Genomic DNA, 18477 nt, shown 5'->3' with positions numbered 1-18477 from the left:
TCTTGAAAGCATCATTTGAAGTATAATTGCAATCTTACAGATTCTCCTTCCCCTTCCAAGTAGGTGATCTCATTAAGGTGTTCTTAGGCTCTCTGGGCTTATTAACTGCTGTTCACCAAAATTCTCAACCAAGCATGGAATGACGCAGTTCAGGGTATAAAGGTGATGGGAAAAGGAGATGATTGTATTAAATATGACATTTTGAATTCCTTGTATTTTTTCAGAGTAAAGGTGAAGGCATAGACTGAGTAATAAAGACAATTCCTGAGGGGTTTTTTTATATTCTGAATTTTATCAGTCATACTTTTATCCCCTTCACTCAGACCATCCTATGACTCAGGCAAGTCTGTCAAAGGCAATATTTAAAAAAAAAAAAATACACTTATTTCAATGTATAGATGAGAATTCATGGCTCCAGTGCATAGAGGCTTACATGGTGCCCTGCTCCTGCTCCTCTTACTGGTCAGCAGCACCTCAGAGATTCAAGCCTTTTTCTGAGCCACTCTGGGGCTTCAGTGGATCTGGGAATATCCATCCAGTCTTGGAGCTTTGGCATCACAATTTCTTTAAGGGATTCCAGGAATGTGGCAGAGACAATTTCCTGGCACCACCTGCTGGATTCAGCAGGCAGCTGGAAAACAAGTGGCTGTGACCTCTTGGTGATTCTGCACCTCATCCTTCCCACCTTACTCGTGACCTGCCAGACCTAAGAATTCCTTGCAGAATTTCTTTTTTTATTTAAAAATTACATATTTTAAAGTTTCTTGTCCCCCCCATCTGCAATGTGGATAGGTGCCACTTTTTCAGAGCTGTGGGAGGAACACTCAGCTTTAATTATTACCTTTAATATTGCCCAGCCAAACGCATTTCTAGAATCACAAACATCTGGACCTAAATACTGACAAAAATGAGGAATGTGTATCTGAAAGGAGACTCTACACAAAATTTACCTATTCTAGATGCCTTTCAGGCTGTTTGGCTTCTTGTTTCTTATTTTGCTTGACCAGAAAGATTTATTTAGTTATTTAAAGAAACAAAAAAAAAAAAACACTATCTTGAAAACTTTTCCCCAAATATAATTGAAAACTTTATTAATTGAATACATTTAATAAAAGCTTTATTAATTGAAAAATTACTAGTGACTCAGTATATCAGCATTGTTGTTTAAGACCTAATCCCTTTGATAGGTATTCTCATTTTTCTGTGGAAGTTGCACTTTTTTAGTTTTTGAATCTGAATTTTTCATTTGTTCTATTGCTGATTAATGGTGTTTGGGTTTTGGTTTTCTCCCCCAATGGATAGTACAGCTATTTACAGTCATTATTTTACATTTGATGTTTAGTTACCACTGATGAGTTTTGTACTGATATCATTTCAGCCACTAAAATATCTTTATTCAACAAGCAGAACTGGGGGAAATAGATCCTGGAAGACCATTCTGTCTTGGAGCACCAGGAGAGATCTTACCACAGAGATGAAAGAAATACCTCCAAAAAAAAAAAAAGCTTTGAGAAATTTTAATTGATATACTCACACATTCCCATTTCCAGATGTTGGGCAACTGTGATTGCTTTTCCATTTGGAAAACTCATGAGCTGCTTTTTCCTCTTAGAAAACAAACTGGTACAGAATAGTATGTAATATTTAAAAGGCATACAAAACTGCACCAAACTGTTGTGTGGAGTACTTTCTTGCTAAAGAAAAATAATTTTAAAACCCCACCAATTTGTTGTTATGCTGACATGCTTTCCTTGTTAAAGAATATGACAACCTAAAATATTTAGTACTCAGGGTTTTGGTGGAAAATCAGTGTCTTTGTAGATGTACAGGAGTTACGTAGCCACCCAGTCTTCTTGTTTTTTCCTAAGTAGTGTCAAATCTAAAAAACAAATTGCATTTATATTTACTTAGGAAAACATATAAAATTTATCTTGCACTTGTTGCTGCTCCATTAGGAACTTCTGTCATGGTGGATAAAGATCTGTGGTTGACACAGCCTTCTTTTCTACAGAAGTTACTTCCAATACTATTTCCATGCTTTAAGAACAGCTAACACCTTCTGCTTCTGGCAAACCTTATTTAATATATCAGCATTATTTGGTTTTTATTTTTAATGTCATTCCTCTGAGCTGATTTCTGCAAACTGCCTGATTTCTTACCTTATACTCCCCAGTGAAAGGCACTGAGGATGAGTTTCTGTGCCAGAACATCCCCAGCACCTCTCAAAGGATTGGAGCTTTTTGCAGGCTTGGATGCCCCAGTTAAGCCAAAAGAGCGCAGAGCAGATGCATTCCTGAGCACCACAGCTGCAAAGTGCAATAATCTGCAATTTGAAGAATGATGGAATGAGAAGATCAGGGAGCAAAGCAGGTAAAGAAGGGTCTGGTTTTCAGGATTCTTTACCTTGAAGATTTATTTTCCTGGGTTCTGCCTGCCCTGACTGCCTGCCTGGGCTCTCAGGAACGCTGTCAGCAGCCAGCTCTGGCAGTGACCTCCAGGAGTTTCCTTGATAGATACGTCCAAAAGCATTTATGGGACAATGTCCATGCCAAGGGCCCTGGCCCCTCGGGACTCCATTTCCTCCCTTCCTCCCTCCCTTCCTCCCTGCTGCGGGTTAGTTTCCTCTCTTCACAAATTAAAAGAGGGAGTGAGATGTGAACCTGCTGCAATTTTCTCTCTGCAGCAACCCTGCAGAAACTGGAGGGGTGTGTGCATGCGAGACAAGACATAAGCTAGTTCTTGGAGCCATCTCAGCAGTTACATGAGGAGTTCAATAGATGAGATTAAAGCAAACATGAAAGAGGCTGCTATCTACAAAACCAAAGTCCCTGCCCAAGTGATAGCCAAGAGAGAAATCAATAGGTTCCTCCAGCAAGCCCTGAAAAAATGGGGAATTAGAATAGAAACAGAAATAGAAATAATAGAAATAGAAAGAAATAGAAATAGAAATTAGAAATAGAAATATTTTTGTAAAAATCGTCTAGTTCAACTGCCTAACCATTCCAGAGCTGAGAAAATTTAAACCCTTTTATTCAGGCTATTGTCCAAATAATTTGTTTTAAGGCAGGGGTCAGGCATGGGGTATCCATCACCTCTATAGGAACTCTGCTCGTGAACCTCCTCTGAAACAGCTTGGAGCCATTCCCACCCATCCTGACCCTGGATCCCAGGGAGTTCTGTAGCTCCCTCTCCACATCCCCTCCTCAGGAAGCTGTGGAAAATCACAAGGTCATCCCTCCAAACAGGACAAACCCAAATTCCTCAGTGTTCTTCATGGGACGTGGAACTCTGGGTGCTTTCCAGCGCCTTAATATGCTGCTTAAACTGTGCCCAACACTACACACAGAACACCCCATAATGCTCCTTTGGACTTCTGGGAGTGTTTAAGAGCTGCCAGTTTTATGTAAGGAAACTTAAGCCTCCCAGCAGTGAAAAGGAATTTATAACAATGCTAAACCACCTCTGTGAAATTACTTGATTTCAGTAATGAAGCAATAAAATAATTAGGATTATTTGATTTTTATGAGGGAATGAGTTTAAGTGGGAAAAGCAAAATTTTCTTCTCTGAGAATGTAATTACTTGCAATTTTCAGACCAGCACACTTTCACTATAGTTCAGAAACTCCTAAAAAATACATAAAGTAGATACAAGAGCCTTGATACTTCAAGGTGAAGTAGGTAGATGTTAACAGCTCAATTTGTAAAACCTTTAGCCTCTAAATGGAGAACACCACACAGTAGGATTTAATAAGCCTCTTTCAAAAGCCTAAGAATTATCTACAGACTGCAGTCCAGAGTTGGTTGTGCTGCAGGAAACAAGGCTGTGCCACAGCTTTCTTTTTCTGCAGCTTTAATTTCCTTACAGGTCTGATTTGCACAGGGTAGAAAATAGAGGAAAAACATTTCCATTGAAACACAATCCAGTGATTCTTGGTGGGAGAAGTAATCTCACTTGAGATATTTCACTCCTACTCAGGGCACAGGAAGAAGGCTTTAAGAGCAACATGTGAGAAAGTGTCGCCTGTAGTTTCCCTACTCCTTGCATGGGAATTTCTGCATGCCCACAATTCCCTCCAAAATATTCCAATTTAGCTCTGTGATTGTCCATAATTCCTCTTCCCCACACAAGCACCACAGAGCATTTGCCCCATTTGTCTCCAAGGATGGTCAGACTTCACCAGCAGCATGCAGACCCCTGGCCTATCCTAAATGTTTCAAGGCAATCAGAGCAATGGTTTCTACCCTGTTTATTGTGCAGTGTTTTGGAGAAAGAGAGTTAGACCTTCCAGGAGGTGGAACTCAGCCTCACCTGGGGGTGAGCTTCCTTCCCATTAAAGGAAAAAAGGAAAAACTTTAAAGGTCTATGGGCTGAGAGTATTGGAATTTTTTCAGAGATAGTTCAGGAGATCTGAGAGAAATTGGCTGGTTTTTCTTAAACTGAAAGACAAATAGGAAAGAGTTATGTTCAGTGACTGGTGGCTCAAGCTGAAGATGTGGGAATGGCACCAAACTGAACAGTTGCATCCCTGAAGGAAATCCTGTGCAAGTGCTGGATAATGTCTGTGAATCAGGAATGCAAGGGGAGGAAATCTGCATCTGGTGTGTGCTGGGAGGACAGGCTTCCCCAGAGGAAGAGTAAATGAAGGAAATAGCAATTTGATGTCTGAGAAGTTAAGGAGATGTTATCAGCAGGATCTGGAGCCAAACTCAGCAAGCCCTGTCATCTAAAGTCCTAAAATCACTAAAATCCAAAAGGAGGCACCCACCATATCCCTGCCTCAGCATGGGCAGGAAAAATTATTTTATTTATACGTATTTATTTAGTTACATCAAAAACTAATTTAAAAAAAATTCTGACAGAGTGTGCCCTCTCTGCCTTCCTCTAAGTGTTGCTCCTGCCCAAGCATTCCCTAGAGGAGGACAGGCACAAAAATAGCTTTTTGTCAAAAGGAGCTGGCTGTGGGGTTGTTTGTGCTGCTTGAACGTGCTTATCAGACACCAAAAGTAGTTACTCTCAAGAATAATGAAAATAAAAAAGGTAACACATTACCACTGCTTTCTGTTTCCAAGCAACTTCTTTGAAGTAGTTTTACAATGTTTGTCTGCAGAGCTACAGTTGTCACCTTTATAGCTCAGTCAGGTAATTACAAAGAGTTACCGGGGAGGAGGAAGGAATAATGAATTTTCTATCCTAAAGCATGCAAACACTACTTGCAAGTGAAAAAGTTTATAGTAAATAAATCAGCTGATAAATAAAGGGAGGTTTTTTTTAGATTTTTCAGGTATCTGTGAGCGGGATAGTCCTTTTCTACTTGGACTTGGCAGTTGATTCAGAGTGAGGCATGAAGTTTATCATGCAGGCTGGATAAAAAATAAATTACTTCCTTATTCTTTCTTGGTTGTTTCTATACCCTATATTTCTCCAGCAAAATATCCTTCCATATTGTTACACACGAGAGGAAGCGGTATTTTGCCAGGGGAAATCACAGGCAAGAAAAAATTAGCTACATCCTGAAAGGAAAGGCAGGGGAGAAATAAACAGATTTTGTTGCTTTAATTCTTTATCCCAGAACTTTGGAGATGATATCTTGCAAGTCCACTATTGCCTATCTGCACGCGTATTTTCAGAACTAAGTCATCTCTGCAAGATGTTCAAGCAATCTTCGGCACGAGGCCTGAAATAATTATTCAGATATCTTTAAACTTTTGGAACCAGCAGAGTACTGTTTGAGCCTTCGAGAAGTTTGGGAGATGATGGACAGATTCTCAGAGTTCTAGAAAGCACAGGAGGTTTCTTTTGTAGCCAGCACATCAGAACCTTGGCTATTACCTTGTTTGCATTACACTGCTTTCTTTGTAAGGAGATATAGGAAGTGCATTATCCTTTAAAAAGCTCCGTAGTCAAAAGTTGTTTTTCCCACTCACAGGCTACTACAAGGCAGAGCACCTTTCATTCATGAGATAAGGTTTCTGTCTGCTAATTCCAAAATGGTTTTTTATCAGTAAGAATATTAGCTCAAGCTCTTTTTGGTGCCCTTGGCAGCATTTAACATCGTTTGCCATTTCAACAGTGCCCAAGAGAAGCAGAAAGTACCCACTTTTGCAAATGGGTACAGAATCAAATAAGAGCCTTCTGTGAAATCCTGTCCTCTGCTGAGCAGAGCAGATCACATTAAAGTTGGCATGGATGAGCAGTCATTTATCCCTGGGTGGAATTTGGCCCTTTGTGAGATGCCATTTGGAATTAATACCTAAATCTCTTAAACCATGAGGAACTAAGGTTCAGGATTCCAAAAATTCTTCATGTGCAAGGCAGCCGATTATCAGTGTAAAATAATTTTATGTGTATTATTGTAAAATAGTTTTATAATTATGCAATTTTGAAAATATGGCCCTGTAGAAAATTACCAGAAGATCTGAAACCTACAAAGGTGTCACTTAACAATATTGATTCTCTTCTTATCCTCCTTCAAGAAATTTCTAAAGGTAATAAGATTTTAAATGTAGTTTTTTGTAGTTTAAGCAAGAAGCACTGTATGACCAAGAAGCACGTGCCCTCAATGCAAAAATGAAGCTGATTTGGGGAAATTGCTGCAAACAGTGTCCATCTGGTGACAGCTAAGGCAAAAATTCACAGTGAGACACTCATAGATCATGGAAAGTCTTATATTTTGAGCCTCATCTGGCAGAAAAATAAAATGAAATAAAATACAGGACCATGAATTTACAAGTATACATATAGAGCTGAAAATAGTTGCAGGTAAAAAAATAATAAAATAACGAAATTTTCTATTCTTGTTATAGAAAAAATAATCCTATCTTTAGTCCGTGCTTCGTTAATTTAGTAGTTGAGGGGACTGCTGAAGTTTCTCCCTCCCATCTCCACCACAGGAATTGTGGTCCTCAAGCTGAAAGATCAGATTTTGTGCTGTTGGGTCTTGGCTTATCTCAGCTTTATTCCTTAATTCATGCTGGGGCAGTAAGCTGATCTTTCAGAGAACTTGCTAGCTGAATATTAGAGGCAAACACAACACATTACTTTAGCCACTGAAGCCAAGTGGAAATAAACAACTTTTAATTTTCTGTAGCTAATTCCAGGGTGCTCTTGCACCATTTGCAGCAGATGTAGGAGAACTTCAAGAAGTGTTGTTCTATAAGCAAATTTATTCTGTGAAAGGCAGTTATTAATGAAAATTACAGGGTGAGATCAGTTTTGCTGAAGTAGCCAGCATCTGTACAATAAAGCTCTGCACCCTGGTATAGATCTTTTTTTCTGAATAATTAGTCCTGTGCATACCTGTGCACTGAAAAAGGCTTATAATCATGTTAGTGGTAATTTAAAAGCTAAGAACCTGCCAGTAATGTGCATTTCCCTTCAGAAGCGAGAAGCAGCATGGCAAAATTAAATAGAGCCATAGTTAAAAAGTAGTAAAAAATAAAATAATAAAAAATAAAAAATAAAACTCCCTAAACTTTCAGAACTGAAATTCTCCTATACTTGTGGTTACAATGTTGTATTCATAAAGCCCAGAACTAGAAACCTATGACCAATTACACACTGAAACTTCCTTCTCAAGTTTTGGCAAATCTTTACATTTGTTCTCAAATAATTTTTTTTTTCTGAAATGACTTCTTGAGTGCTTGTATAGTCTTCTGAGGATCCACAGTCCCACCTAACTTAGGACCACAAACAGCTGGGCTGTGAAAAAACACTGCTATGACAGCTTTGAAATTGCAATATTTTTCCTCTGCCAAAGGAGATTTTGGACAGTTTGACAGACACAGCTAAAGCAACACTTACAATGAAGAGTTTTCAACTATCAACTTCAGCAGCCTGAGCAAGCCTCCTTTATTGTGAATCTCCAGAGAACTCATAAAAAACACATACAGAATTTCCACTGCAGAGATACTGTAAGGCAGTCTTACATATCTAAGAAATGAAGTTTTCTTCTGGGCTTAGGAGGAAGACTCGCCTTAATTGCATTGAAATTGTTATGTGGCTTACAATATTTTCCTTATGTCAGTCCTCTGTATCAGAAATCCCTTGACAGGTTGAAATCATCAAAATAACTCTACAGCCAAGATGCCAAACTTTCAAATCATAATTAGTATGTTGCTAAACCATAAGGCTTTTGTACACCCATGTCCTCAAAGTATGAAAACTGGTATTTCCAAAGCCTGCAACACCCCTAGAACAAACTCTGACACTCCTTATCTTTGCAGCCATGTAGAAGAGGCTATTGGAACAAAACTAAACATAAGGGCATGTCTGGACCAGAAGTCTGCTGCATGTTTATTGTATTTTATTAGCACTGCCACCCACAGCAACTCCTGTGGGAGAAGACAGACTGTTCCCATTCTAAGATTTTAGTGTTTTTATGGTCTCACAAAGCAGCCTAGCCTACCCCAACTCATTCCAACACTGCTGAGAGCAGCTCTGCAGGTGGGGTCTCACCTGAGCAGGGCAGAGTGGCAAAATCCCCCCTCCCCTGCTGCCCACAATGGGGTCTCAGCCCAAGGCACGTTTGGCCTTTTGGGGTGCCAAATGAATATTTTGTGTTACCTCTATGAATAGAGTCAGTTTGGCACCCTGAGTCCTGTAAGGCTCAATGACACCTGTGTGATGCTTTAGACATAAATTGCTGACCAGCCCTGGCGATGGGGTCGGACCTTCTCCTCTCTGAGAAGCACTTCAGGAAGCCTGGAGGTTATTTTTGCCACTCATGACATTGCGGGTGTGTCGCCCTGATTTTTTAAGATTTCAGCAAACTTTTTCACACACTTTCTGTAATTAACTTATTGTTTTGCATTCTTTTATGGAGGAGGAGAAATTTGATGGACTGCTGGTTTGTCCAGCGTCATTGGAGAGGTGACGCTTTCACCCTCCAATCCACTGTCTCTTTTAGAAAACTATAAATGTTAGAATCAGCCAATAAACTCCCCTTTTTCTTCACCTTGAGAGCAGCGGTGTGTGCGCTCGTGTTGTTTCATGTCCTGTAGTGACACAGGTGGGTGTCTGATAACGCCAAGGTTGTGGCTTGGATCCCTCTATGCGCCATTCACTTAAAAGCTGGACTCTGGCAATGCTTCTGCATCCCTTCCAGCTCAGAATTCTGTGCATGAGAAACGCCAACCACTTGTTTTTAAAATATTAAAAGTTTTATAGTAATAAAATGGCTATAAAAATAGTAATACAATTAGAGTAATAATAATTTGGACAAATTGAATTCGGACAATATGAGACAATAAAAGCAAAGAGTTAGGGACGTCCGGGTACCTTTTTCTGGGCAGCACGAGCCTGAAAAAGGACCCACGTTAACAGAGGATTAACCCTTAAAAGCAATACCCTATTGCATATTCATTTTGTCCTTCATTACTGCAGACAATACATGGCATGAGGTTTTTTCTGGAGTGAAGCAGCACTAGGGCAATTTGGAGCAGGCTGACAACGATTCTGGTGGTGAGCACCCACATCTGCACCAGAGGGGCTGGGAAACCTCGGTGCAGGCCAGATGTTCAGCCAGCACACGGGGGCTCCCCTCAACATCTGGGCTGCTGTTTCTCTGCCCAAATGAGGTGTGATGTCCAACAAACACACACAAAGGCACTCACCACGTAGTTCCCAGGAGAGGCTGAGGAATAAGGTATCTGTAACATCAACAGAAAAAACAGTGATTTTGGGTCCCTCTGTGCTGGGATGGGCTCCTGCAGCTGCAGGTGAGAGCTGATTCAATTAGAGTGACTAAGGACACAGCTAAAATCACGGGGAAATGCTTCTGCTGTCAAAATAAACACTTTTCAGCAATTTCAAAAAATTGGCTAAAAACCAATGAAGTATCAGAATGTTAAGGTATAAGATTACTAAGGCAATGTAGTTTACAAGGTGCATGGACTCAGGCAGCACATACTTGTATTTCAGTCAGCAGGACTTCCATCAGCCAAGCACAAACTGAATTTCAATGTTCTTGAGAGATACCTAATTTTCAATACAATCCTGACCATGAAAGGAAAAGAAGCTACCACGTCTTTCACCGTAGAAGATACTGGTATTTATTCCCATTTTTTATTTATGTTTCTTGAAGGACAGTGTCCTGGAGAAATCCTGTGAATAATCTTGTTTTCTTCTTTGTTTCTGCCTTTGCTGTTATTCTCCCCAAAGGAACACAGGCCAGTGCTGTTGTGGGAGCAACAAGTGCACTGACAAACACAAATTTCTCTACAGACAACTTGTCAGACAAATTACTGTTACAAATAAATCTATTACTGAACTTGCCAATTGACTTCAGGGACTGAAAAGACTTTAACTATTAGCTAAAAAATATAAATTTTAATTCAGTTTATGCAAAAGAAAATATAAGAATTTCACTAATAGAATTAAAAAGCCAAAATTGAGAAAACCAGGAAGAACTGTTTAGCAGGGCAAGCCAGAACCACCTTATCCATCTACAAGTGCCAAAAATGGACACTTTTAAACTAATGATATATGATCCCTGAATGAAAATGAAGAATTTCTGCCTTCTGGAGAAATACCAGAAATGTCCTGTTCGTGTAGGATGCCAGGACAACCTTTATGTTACAGCAGGGCTGGGCCTGGCATGAAGATACTTCCCTAAACACAAGAGATGTCAAATATCTTTGTAATATTTACTTACAGAATTGGCATTGGTTGGGTTTGGCCAAGGTCTACCACCCCCAGGGCCCCTGAAACAGAAGAAGAATGATGAGACACAGAACCACCCTCATCCTCTGACCAGCTCTGGGGTAAAACCTCTGAATAATCTGTTTCCAGAGGAAGGAAATGGCTTTTTTTCAAGCTAAAGTGTGTATACAAACTATAACTACACTAAGTTAAAATGCAAGAGCAGAATTTTTGTTGTGGCACTGCTATTCAGTCATTTGGTGAGTTGATTAATTTATTGGACTCGATGATCTTAAAGGTCTCTTCCAACCTAGAATTTCTGTGATTCTGTGATACACTTCATGCATGATGCAGAAATTCTATTTAAATACAGGATTCTGTCTGGTCAGTGTCAACTTCTTCCTCCGAATCCTAACAGCGCCTTTGAAGCGGGAAGAAGTTCGTTTCTCCTGATAAGGAGCAATAAATTCTTTTTCTCTGAAAGATTTAGGTGTCCTGTGGCTGCTATCTCGCTGCGAGTCCTTTCTTAAAAAAAAGTATCCTACATAGCATAGTTTCTATTTCAACATTTTTTTATAACCTAAAACTATATTTAACACACTACTTAAGAGAATTAATACAGCATTACTTTCTAACACAACACATATAATATCCATTTTAATATTTGCGAAAAGCTAATAATATATGCATTTTTCACACTGTGCTTTCTGTGAAACCTTGTCCGAAGCTGTCACCCAGGCTGCTGCTGTCACAGTGGCAGCAGCACAGCACCCAAGGGAGCGTCCTGGTCTGTGCTGCTTCCCTGGGCTCCTCAGGATCCGGGCATGGTGGGATCGAGGTGCACCTGCAGGGGCTGGAGGGCTGTGACCCAAACAAACAGAGTCCAGATCAGCCCCCGTGTTCGCAGAGCTGCCCGTGGCTCTCGCTCTGCACTCAGCTGCAGATCGGAGCCGGCTTCTCCTCAGCCCGGCCCCTCGGTTCGGTGCGGCCATCCCGGGGCACGGAGCTCCGTCAGCTCCCGCAGCTGCCCCGGCCCTGCCCGCAGCTCCCCCGGCCCTGCCCGCAGTTCCCCCAGCATTGCTCTCGCCCCTCAGCGGGGCTGGCCCCGGTGAGCCGCAGCAGCAGCAATAGCAGCAATTGCAGCAATTGCAGCAGCGGCGCTGGCCAAGGTGCCCGCCGAGCCCGGCTGTGAGGGCAGGAGGGGCAGGGAGAGCCCGAGGCCCTGCCCGGGGCGTCCCCTGGGCTTGGGGGGACGGAGCCAAGCTGCCCAAGAGGGACTCCCGGAGCCCCTCGCCAGCGGGGGCAGAGGGGCTCCGGACAGTGCAGAGGGGCTCCGGACGGGGCACAGGGGCTCTGGACGGCGCAGAGGGGCTCCGGAGCCCGCGGGGGTTGTGCTGTCGAGGGCAGAACCGAGGGCGCGGCTCTGCGGGGCCCGGCCGCAGGGCCGGAGGGAAGGAGCAGCCCCGGCCCAGCCTGGCCCTGGGGTTCATCCCCGCCGATTCCCCGCGGCTGCTGCAGGAGCTCCGTTTCCTTCCACCTGAGGAGCCCGGCAGCACCAAGGAGGGATTCCCTGGAGAGCTGCGGCACAGCAGAGGCTGGGAGACGGCAGCAGGGCCCAGCGAAGGAGAGCTCGGGGCTTTGCTGTGGGGCGATCCCGCCCTTACGGATCCCGGCTGGGCTGTGCTCCCACCCAAGTGTCTGGGGCTCTCTTGGGCACAGGGACTGAGGATCAAAGCCCCGACCTCCCACACCGGTGGGGACAGCGGGGAAGCCTCTGGGGACACCCGTGTGCAGCCTCTGTGGCCGGGGGCTGCTGCCAGGCCCTGCTGGAGCAGGCAGGGCAGGTGCTGGAAATGGCCATGCCAGCTTCTCTGCCCCTGCTCCATCTGCAGGGACCCTTCCCTCAGACTGGGCTGGGCCGGGGGAACGCTGCCAGCAGCCCTTGCCCCAACACCTGGGACCCTCTCCTGATCCCCTTCCCCGTGCCCCCATGCATCCTTCTTACATGTGTGAAAGGCAACTTCCATTCTCTGAGAAGCTCCAACACCAGCACGGCTTCCCAGAGCAGCACCATGTCCTGACTCCAGCTCAGGCCAAGCCAGCTCCCTTGCTCATCATCTCACAGCACTGTGAGGCCCCCAAGCAGCAGGGAGAGCAGACCACTGCTTGGGTGTGTCAGGAGCTTCAAGGCTTTGTACTGTAGAGTAGATGCCTCCTTCTCATGGTAGGAGCTGAGCAGCAGACAGGGCCCCCAGCAGTGAGATCCCGGCAGAGCAAGGCTGCCCACACTGTGCAGCTCCTGGTTTCCGGCACCAGCTTGGAGGTCACTGAGGCTTTTCCTGCTGACTCACAGCCAAGGAAATGAGGTGTCCTCCTCCTCCTTAGTGCGGAAGAGCCCTTTGTGCCCAAGTTGGATGTGCAGGACCTTCTCCAGAGTCTGAGGTGTCCCATAGTCTGAAACTGTCCCTGCTAGAGAATGTCCTGCACCATTCCTCGGGTCTGGCAGCCAGAGAGCCTCAGGATCCCTCTGCCCAAGGGTGTCACTTTCCATGTTTCTCTTTGCTGATTTATGACCGGAGATAGCTCAGGGATGCCACTTGCTCGGTTTCTCGGCTGTTTAGGCTTGTAAGTTTTCTGTGAGCTGTTTAGGCTGTTTAGGTGTTCTGGAAAGGCCCAGGGATGGCCTTGAAGAGCCCGGCGCTTCAAAGGACGAGGAGAGACTTCTGATCTTGTCTCGGTCTCGGTGTTTATTAATTGTTTATCTAAAAGATTTTCTTTCAGCCCGACAGAGGTCTGCACAGCAAGTCAGCCATGGGCACACTCCGCAAGCCCCCGGGCAGTCACTTATCTTTATACCCGAAGGTACATGTACAATATTTATCATTTTTCCCCAATACCTTCTACCCTTATTAACCGGTGCACTTCTAGTAATAACCAATCCCAAAGTGCCACCATCACCACAGAAGATGGAGGCCAAGAAGAAGAAGAAGAAGGACAGGACACGCCCCAATTCCTCCATCTTACTTCTTTAGACCCCCCTGTACCAAAATCCTAAACCCTGTGTTTTACACTCTAACTAACTTATCCCTTCACCATTCACCCAGTGAATTCCTCCCAGTCCTCATACAGGTGTCGTCTCCTGTGTAGGATCAAAATTCTGCCACCAGACACTTCTGGCAACATTCCAGGACTCCCGAGCCCCCCAAGGGTGGTCTCGGCCACTCTGCACCTCAGTCCTGAGGTGCTGAGATCCCACACAAGGGAACATGATCTTGTGGCTGTTGGGGCTGATAGCTCTTGTTTTCTGCCTCCAAGGTCAACATGCTGGGGCTGATAGCTCTTGTTTTCTGCCTCCAAGGTCAACATGCTGTGGGCCAAATAACTGGCAGGGCAACCAGGCTCTCCCCAGCTGACACTGCGTTGGTGTGCTCCAGGTTTTCTTGGCTGCTATCCACAATTTTTGGGACCTGGAAGGGCCACAGGTGAGGGTGGTGCAGCCTCTGGAGCACAGCCTTGTCCTCGGCTGCCCTTCCCATCCCTCTCTGCTGCTGAAAGGTGGTTTCAGGTGTACCTGGGCTTGGGAGACAGGCTGGGCTCATGGGCCCTACAGACACCCAGGGCAGGCTGGTGGGTGTCTGTAGGGCCCATGAGCCCAGCCTGTCTCCCAAGCCCAGGTACTCTCCTGTCTCCCAGGAACTCTCCAGAGACAGCCCTGCCCTGTTTAGATTGTGCTGGGTGGGAGCCCTCCGTGGGGGTGACACAGGTGACACTGCAGCCCCATGTCCAGTGTATGTGAAATTTTAGGGTTCCCTAAACCGTCTGTTCTCACCCCACAGCCATCTCCCCTGCACGACCTCCTGGAGAAGGTTGCCTTTCCACCCCTACTACTACTTTTGGGTGTGCAAACATAATAAACATAGTTGTACTTAGTAATTATTTAAGAGTTGATAATGACAATGTTCCAGATGTGGGTGAGTTGAAATGAGATATTTTCACTCCAGAAAGGACTAAATTATTTTCTAGATTATTTTTCTAAATTATAATTTTCTAAATTATTTTTTCTAGCAGCTGTGGAAGTTAAAACCCTCCAGAGCCCCAAACTCTCTAGATCTCTGTAAAAACAGAAGACAGGCTCCCTGGCTGGCAGGAGAGCAGCATATTTGAGAGACAAGCAGGCTGGCAAAATCTGGTTTTCTGAAATTCTGTGTGCTACACTTGCCCAGAGATGTGGAGCACATCAGCTTCACAAGCACTCACCTTAACTCAGAGAATCTGGGAAACTCACCATGCTTGCTGTTACCTGTCACATGCCAGATTAGACTTTGGGCAAGTGTTTAATTTTCTTTAAGATGTTTAATTTTGCACTGACTCACACAACAGGTTTGCTTTTCTCCCCTGCCTCTAAGGGGTCAAGGATCTGTTAACTAAGACTTTGAGTTGTGATTAATATGACAAGTTCACATAACTAGCCTTTGAAAACAAAGCTGACAGTTTCATAAAACTAATTACAAAGTCTCAGAAGATGGCAATAATTGATGTATTCCCTAACCATGCACTTACAATGTGAATTAAAGTTGTCCTGTCACAGGAGCAGCCACAGCAATGCACTCTCATGTACTAATAGGGTTAATACCTCTGTAACTTCATGGCAAAAACCTTTTTTTACCAAAAACTAGTACTTCTCTATAAGCATAAGCCCTCTGTGCTAACAACTGGGCTCATCAGCAAGGAGATTCTGTATTTACACTGGCCTGTTCTGGAGAAATGCAACTTTTCCAGTTTTGCATGGTGTTTTTTAAAGTGAGCCCAACCTGACCTTCATGTGGCACTGGGTAATTGCGAGTTTCTGCTTCTCCTTTACCTTGCATAGCTCCTCCTCCCCTCTCTCCGTTTCTCGGTGTTTTGCAATCACTGTGGGGAGTGATTCCAACCACAACCAACAGCCCTATCACTGCTTCTCCCCTGCGGGCAGCTCTGCAGTGCGGGTGGAAAGCTCCCTGGGCCATTCTCCAAACGCCTTACCCCCGTGTTTATCTTTTCAAACACATCTCCCTGCCTGGCTCAGCGTCTGCCTAGGCAAGGCAGGCTGGAGGGTGCTGGCTTAGGTTATCATTTCGATGATGGAAACCAGAGCAGGGCAGTTTTTGTGATGGTTCTCTCTTGCTTCTGTTTCTCCTGCGCTGCCTCCCCTGCCTCAGCGCTCCTTGATCTTCCAGACGGTCACAGGCAAACGTTGTGTGTCCGTGTCCCAAATGTGTTTATTCATCTTATTTTGGCTTCTCCTGGAGAAAGACACCCTGCAGAACACTGAACAAAGCTTTCTAAGGAAGTTTTCATCGTGAAAGGTTCAGCAGAAATGAAAAACAAGCTCTCCGTTCTACCTGAAACAACAGTTTTAAAAAATGCAGATTTTTTATGTCATTTGTTTGTTTTCCTTTCATATACTCATTTAGCTCAAACAAAATTGATAGCTCTCTCTGAATCCTGGTAAGACACAGTGCTAAATCAATATTTTTAAAGTACTTTTTCTAGGAAAGGCTTCAAGTTCTGCACAAGGGAACCTACAAAGTGCAGTGTAGTCATACTTAAGTTATTGCTATACAGAGCAGTAGCTGGAATTTGCACAGGGACCATGCAGCAGTCACAGTTATCATTTTCACATTGCTGAAGCCAAAAGCCAGGGAGGAGTATTACTATTACCCCATCTGCTCATGTGAGGAGTCTCCAGATTTTGTTCTCTTTCTAAACAGCTGCAGACACCCCTGTGCTCTCTCCTCCTACCGTGGCTGTTACAAAAAAAAAACCCCATTTCTATTAATTTTTTGTTGTTTTGCTTGGTTTCTTGAAAGCTCAGACTGAAGCAAATTCTCTTTTTGATTCTTCTTTAGCAGACATTCCCAGGTGAAAACAAACAGTATTTTCTCATAAGTACTCAGGTTAGGTGATATAAATTAAAATATTTTTATCTTTTTCTTCTTTAGGAGAACAATATCTGAATCATTGAGGTAACCCTCAGACTAAGGACACATATGCAGAATGTATTCACTGTGTCCACTTTAAAAGTAAATCTGGTATAAATACAAATTATTATATATACATAAAAAATCTGTTTAGCAATACAAAGTTGGCAACAGCAAAAATGGCTCATTTACTAGAAATTACAGGATCTATACAAATTTCCGAAAACTTAAATCAGTGCACAGAGAAAACCTTTGCTATTAAATGGTGCATGTTGGAAGGCTTTTGTTTAAAAATGTCTCAGTTATTGAAATGCTTTCCACATTTTGAGGAGATGAGTCCAAGAGGTGCAGTCTGTTGGGTCTGTAAGTTGTGTACAACCCCCTATACACAATTTATGCTGACTGCAAAAAAATTAGTAAATTAAAATGAATAAATTGCAGCTGCAGTGGCATTCTGAACCCGTGTGGAAAGTACTTGTGATGTATTTTAGAGGTGTGTTAGAGGCAGGGCTGAGTCACTCGGGTAAACACCACATTCCTTTTGTTTGTTTGTTTGTTTGTTTGTTTGGAGCTGCCCTGAGTAAAGAGGAACAGTGCTGATATTCAGTTTCATCAGCCCAGGTACAGTTTGAAGACCCATCATTTACTCACTTCTCTTTTCAGACTAATCCAGCAGGAAAAATTCAATCACACAAGCACCAGAAAGAAACCTCAGATATTAAGAAAATTGCAGGGAAATCTGAGAGCAGCAACAATTACTTATTTCTTTAGTCTTGTTGTTGAAACCAACACAAGTTTATTTTCTTTTTCTTTTTTTTTTTGACTAATGAGATATTAATGGATTCAACTATTATAATTTTATGTGCATAGGAAATGCTACATCTTTTTTTTTTTTTTTTTATTAGGTGGAAGCAGCAATCTGAAAACACAAACTGGTGAAAAATAAGCATGGAATAGGCAAGATCAACATTTAGTCTTTCCACTGGGTAATTACAAGAAGAAGACTGATCTGGCCAGCTGCTTCCACTACAATATTTGTCTCCATTAATATTTTTTTACCGTATTAGCGAATCTGGTCTGCTAAATAAGCATAATTTAGTTCAATCTCATGTGGTAGACCAGGAAGCTAAAATGCAGTGGTTTCAATAACAAAAAGATGAATCTTGAAGCTTCTGAGGGGGAAAAGAAGGCCTCCTTACAAATAGTGTGGATTTTTTAATACATCCTTTTGATTTGGGAGGTGAAATAGAACACATCACACCCATACCTCTGTCGGGAGAGAAAAGTGCTTTGCTTCAGGCAGACAAATATAGTGAGGTGGGGAAGGGATGATACCACAATTTTTTATAACAAACTGAAAACTCCTTGATTTAAAACCAAGCACCAAACTAAACTCTGGAAGCAGACAGAACCAAAGCCAGCACTAAACACCTGCAAAGGGCTCAGTTTGTCCAACAATAAAACCTCCCAAACTTTGTCTCTTGTACTGCCTGTGAACACAGATCCTTTCACAGCAGTGCCAGCTGCAGTGTAAAATTACCCTGGGTTATAATCCTACTGTGCTGACAACTTTATGTTCCAGCAGGTGCTGTAGAATTTTTTACCAGCTCTGTAGAATTTTTTACCAGCTGCTATCACTCTTGTAACCCAGCTTTTTTTTTTTTTTTTTTTTTCCAGTGGAAAAGGAGCAAATTCTAGTAAAGGGCAGGGAAGGAAAAACCAGAGATAATGGTTTGTGTCAGCAAAGGCACCATGTGGGAAAAGCAGGAGCTCCCAGCTATGACTTAATTACTTTAGTTATGTACACCCCTGTGATTGGAATATATTCTTTTGGCAGTTTGAAGGGCTGTCACCTAGCAGGGAAAATTTGCAAAAGGA

This window comes from Ammospiza caudacuta, chromosome Z (genome assembly GCF_027887145.1).
Source record: "Ammospiza caudacuta isolate bAmmCau1 chromosome Z, bAmmCau1.pri, whole genome shotgun sequence".
Lineage (NCBI taxonomy): Eukaryota > Metazoa > Chordata > Aves > Passeriformes > Passerellidae > Ammospiza > Ammospiza caudacuta.
The sequence above is the reverse complement of the archived record's forward strand: the minus strand, read 5'-3'. Positions refer to the sequence as shown.